Raw genomic sequence first — 5,685 nt, 5'->3', positions numbered from 1 at the left:
GTTTCTTTTTTTTTTTTTAAAGAGGGCAGCCGCCTGAAGCCATGTTTCTTCCAACAGATGTTGGAAACCCTGTCGTCAAACACGTGAAAACCGCGTTCTGCCATCCTTCAGATGGCTCTATATAGTTAGAGAAGCCCTCTAATTTGGGAGGGACAATCTTGAAAGCCTTAAGTATGAGATTTCTGAACCCCATACAGTTGTGGTTTTCAGCTTTAAAATTATCTGGGGTTTTATTTTCCTTGAAACATTCAACAGACATAGCAACCAGCTTAGAACAAACCTTTGGCCATTTATGTATCTTTAGTGAGGGAAGTGGCTTTTATTTCTTGCTTCTTTACATTTTCTCTTGGTACATAAACAAAAACAAAATTTCTGACTAAGCCTAAAACTACTACTTGAACCTAGAAAGGCGCAGGTAATCCCTATTGTGGTTTTTAGGGACACTTCTCTTTCGCAGAGACAAGAGGCCCAATTCAGGACAGAGCAGGAGCCCTGGAGAACACCTACATGCTAGCTCAGGTCCCTTTCTTTCCTCCGTCAGAGCTGTTGGCAGTGTTTTAAAGTAGTACGAACAACATGCTTCCAAAGTCAAGAGAGCTCCTCCTCCTAAAGACAGAGCGTGTTTACTTTCACTATCTGAATATTCTGACTGGTGGAAATACATGAGCCTTGTTTTCCTGGTCTTCCAATAGCCTATCATTATTGCTAGATGCTATGGCACTTGTTGTTGAGTGTGGGTTCCCTCACAGCCCTGGTCTAGAGGATCTCAGACCGGGTGAGACATATGCAAGCCATTGGTATGTGCGCAAGCAGTTGCAATGAATCATTCCTCAGGCTAACTTGGCAGTAGCCATCTATCTTTCTGTTCATTCATTAAATAAACATTTGTAAGTACCATCTATGTGCCAGGCTTTGTGCTAGGCACTGGCAGTACAGAGATGAAGACATAGTCCCTGCACTCAAGGAATTCGTACTCCAGAGGTTATCTGGAGTTAAGAACTATATTTCAATATAATTGGTTTCCTTTGTAATTCTATATATTTTATTTCATGCATTGAAAAACATTCTGAGAATTGGTCCATAGGTTTCAGAGGACTACCAAAGGCACAAAAAGTTAAGGCCTTCTCTAGTGAGAGACTGAAACAGATCATATTGGGGTAAGTATGGTGATAGAGCTATTGGCTGGAAGCTGCTGTGAGAACAAAGGATTGAGCACCTAACCTAGCTTAGGGCAGGGGTCAGCAAAGATGGGAGCACTCCCTGGAGAAGGTGTATACCTAAGCTGAGTTAGGAGAGACCATTTTTAGCTAGTTTTTCTGTACTCCATTTTCAAGTAGTTGAAATTTAATTTATTTCTCTTATTTATATAAGAAAAAAAACTCCTTAGTCTCTTGCTGCTTCTGCCTCCAGAGCTAGGCAGAGTCAGCAGTATGGGCAGTCTCTCCTGAGAGTACCCCACTAGAGAAAGCCAAGCCATGTGTTGGCTTCTCTGGGTTTCCACCAGATGAATCCAGTGCAGAACTGGAGTTTAGCTTATAGAAGGTAAATGCCCCAAACCTTCCTGCCACATGGTTTCCACAAAGCCCTGAGAGTCAACTGTACCACTGCCTCGCCTTGGCCATGTCCCTGCTTGGCCCCTGCCTTGTTCTCTTTTCCTTCCTGCCCCTCCCGCCTCAAACAACCAAAACAAAACAAAAAAACTCCCAGTCATTCTGGAAATGGACAACAGACTTGAATATTCAAGCTTCAAAACCACTTCATGTGAAGTTTTTTTCACCCCTCTGCCCATATTAGGGAAGGAGGACCAATGTTAATCCAAATACCATGGAAATTAATATTCAGTTCCGGTGGCCTGACACCCTTTAATGGTGGCATTTTATCCCATTTCGTGAAAGGCTCTAAAGGTAAGTCTGTATAGTGGGAAGTACTGGTATTGGTAAAATTTGATTAGAAAGATTGTAAAATCGAGCATGAAATATGGAATTACTAGTTCATTGAGTTGTAACTGGTCCAGGGTTTAGTACTATCAAGGAGGTGGAAAGGACAAAGAAAAGTTTGAATTCTCAAAATAGGCGTGAGGTTGTGATTCACTTCGGGCAATACTCCAGAGGAAACAGTCCTCTCAGAGACAAATTCTTGTAATGTCCTCCAATAACAACCAAAGTTGTTGTACTAGACAAGGGATTCCAAGGGACCAGTTCTGCCAGATTTGGACTCTCTTTGCTCCAGGTCTCCTTCCCAATCCTGGAACACCTTTCTTAGTTCTGAGCTATGCAGTTTGACTTCCTCTAGAAGGTTCTACATTGCTCAAACTTCCTTATCCATAATCCTACATCTCTAGCCCTTGCTTTTGGGAACCAAACGTTATTTGGTTACCAAATTCTGCCATGTTAGTAAGTACCTTAGTGCTGTGTCAGTAACACATTCAACTCAAGACAATCATTTCTACTCAAGGCACCGCCAAGACCCAAACCTCAGCATACAACCATAGATCGCAGGCTTCACCACCTAAAACACCCTTCCTGACTCTATCAATCACCTGAATTGAAAGCACCTTTGGGATGTGCTTGTGCAGTGACTTATAGGCAACTTCCCCAGAACATCTAGAATCAAAAACCTCTCTTTTACACCCAATTCATTCTCGACCTATGGTCTGTGGCCCAGGCTAAGACATGCCTGTTTCTTGGATAAATTATTTCAGCCCAGTATGATTCCTGCTACGTCTTCACAACTGCCTGAGATTTCTGCTACATCTTGTGAGCCTCTCAGTCTAAAGAGTCCTGATGTCCTCTCGACGTGAAGGAGGCCACACCCTACTTGGAAATTGCTTCTGAGTTCTCCTCCTGCATCTGTGGTTTCCAATTCTGTAGCTTTACTGAAAGTTATGGCTTATAATGTAGTATATATGGATTTATTTTTCTGATTTGAGAACAAGAAGGAGCAATAGTATTGGATCACATATAAGGGTAAATGTGAGGCTGGGTAATAACCCAGAAGGAAGGACGAGTTCCTCATGGGGCTTTGTAGGAGCTTCTCTAAGGGAAGCATACACAGGGGGATTTACCTGTATTTCAAAGTATAAATTTGGTTTTTTAAAATGTCTCTTCTATTTTCTCTAAAGAAATCTATGAATTAGAGAGCAAACTGGAAGCCCACAGCCCTGATCCAGCCTGAATACCTACTCTGGCCCACATTTTTTTTGTTTTGTTTTAACTTTTTATTGAAGTATAAATGCATACAGGAAAGTTCACAAATCACTGTACATTTTGGTAAATTTAATGAACTGAACCCACCCCTGGAATCAGCTTCCAAATCAAGAAAAAAAAATTTACCAGCATCTCACCCAGCCAGGGTAACCACTACCTAGTTCTTTAATTCCATAGCTTAGTTTTACCTATTTTTGAACTCTTCTGTAGCTGGCTGTTTTTCAGTCAACATTGTGTTTGAGATTCACCCATAATATTGTCTGAAGTTGTAGTTGGTTCCTTCTCGTTGCTGTGTAGAAACAGTGACTATGCCGCAGCTGACCCATTCTAATGATGGGTGCTTGGGTAGTTTCCAGTTTGGGGCTATTGTGAATAATGCCTCCAAAGATTCTCGTACATGTCTTTTGATGAGCATATACAGGTATATGCATTTATGCCTGCACAGAGTTTCAAAGAGTTGGACAGTCCATGTGAAAAGTTCAAGATACAGTTTTTCTTCAAAAAACAAAAACCAGAAACCCAGAAGATCTGACAACATTGGGTCCACATTTCCTCATAGCCACACTTGACTGGAACTGAGGCCCGTCTTAGGTGGGGCACGGCTTCTTCACGGACCCTGTCACTCCCTGTTACAAACCTAGACCTACTTATTCGGGTAATTAATTTTTTTGATTCAATAATCTCTTAGGACACTCTTCCCCCAGATAACTGCAAAGCTTATTTCCTCACTTCCTTCAAGTCTCTGTTCACGTTACCTTATCAGAGAGGACTTCCCTGACCACCCACCCTATAAAAATGGCAACTTCCCCCTGCACTGTGCTTCCTTTTTTCCTTTTACCCGGCTTTATTTTTTTCCTTTTTACTTATCATCTGACGTACATTTATTTTTTCTTCCCCAACTAAAATGGAAGCTCTATGAGAGCAGGGACCTTTCTTGTGTCTTAGTCACTGCTGTTTCTACAGTCTCTGGAACGGTGCTTGGCATGTAGTGGAAGCTCAGTAGATATCTGGTGCATGAATAATAATGCTACTAACAGCCAATACTTATTGAAGGGTAACTGTGTACCAAGCATTGTTCTGAGCACTTTATACATGTTAATCCATTTGGTTCTCACAACCATCCTTTGTGGTGGATAGCATTATTTACTTCATTTTACAGTGAGGAAACGAGGGGCCGGTCCCGTGGCGGAGCAGTTAAGTTCGCACTTTCTGCTTCAGCGGCCCAGGGTTTCACAGGGTCAGATCCTGGGCGCAGACATGGCACCACTCCTCATCAGGCCACGCTGAGGCGGCGTCCCACGTAGCACAACCAGAGGCACTCACAACTAGAGTATACAACTATGTACCGGGGGGCTTTGGGGCGAAGAAGAAAAAAGAAAAAGAAGAAGATTGGCAACAGATGTTAGCGCAGGTGCCTATCTTTAAAAAAACAAAACAATACAATGAAGAAACTAACATTTATATTCTACTTTAAACAATAGATACATTTGAAGCATTGTATACCAATCAAATTTATTAAACAGTGTCTTTAAATGTACTAGAGAAGCTTAATACCTAAAAGGAACCCTTCAACAAATCATTTCATAATGATGGTATTTTATTGGTAACATGTTTAGTCATTACTTAAGTTGTTTTGTTTACATTCAACTTTTTTTTTTTAAAGATTTTATTTTTCCTTTTTCTCCCCAAAGCCCCCCGGTACACAGTTGTGTATTTTTAGTTGTGGGTCCTTCTAGTTGTGGCATGTGGGATGCCGCCTCAGCGTGGCCTGATGAGGAGTGGTGCCATGTCCGCGCCCAGGATCTGACCCTGTGAAACCCTGGGCCGCTGAAGCAGAGGGCACGAACTTAACCGCTCGGCCATGGGGCCGGCCCCCTAACTTTTTTTTTTTTTTTGAGGAAGCCTGGCCCTGAGCTAACATCCGTGCCCATCTTCCTCTACTTTATATGTGGGATGCCTGCCCAGCATGGCTTGATAAGCGGTGTGTAGGTCTACACCCAGGATCTGAAATGGCGAACCCTGGGCCACAGAAGCTGAGCGTGTGAACTTAACTGCTGCGCCACTGGGCCGGCCCTCAACTTTTAGTATATTAAAGTTTTCAGTTATAGGACTGGGCCTAGATCAGGACGCAACTTAGCTGGGATTTCAGAGATCTGGGGCAGTGTTAACTGATCAGATTCTGCTATCTGTGCTGGGCAGCAAGTCTTGTCGACCATCTCTCAAGAGTTCTGGAGAGGGAGTAGTGGAGGGAGGGAAAATCCACTTACCTGATGAAGGATTTTAGAACCCAGATCATCTGTCTGTCACAAGAAGCTCTGATTTATCACTTTGTTAATGACCCTGTTTGAGATGATGCTGATGTCACAGTCCCTGGTTAGAACTCCTTCATTTCTTTGCTAAGCTCCTACTGTGCAGAGCCCAGCCCCACATGCCAGCTGTTACACAAGGAACCTACTCCATAGAACATTGGTAGTACTGC

Source organism: Equus caballus, chromosome 2 (assembly GCF_041296265.1).
Source record: "Equus caballus isolate H_3958 breed thoroughbred chromosome 2, TB-T2T, whole genome shotgun sequence".
Taxonomy (NCBI): Eukaryota; Metazoa; Chordata; class Mammalia; order Perissodactyla; family Equidae; genus Equus; species Equus caballus.
Note: the sequence above shows the minus strand (reverse complement) of the source record.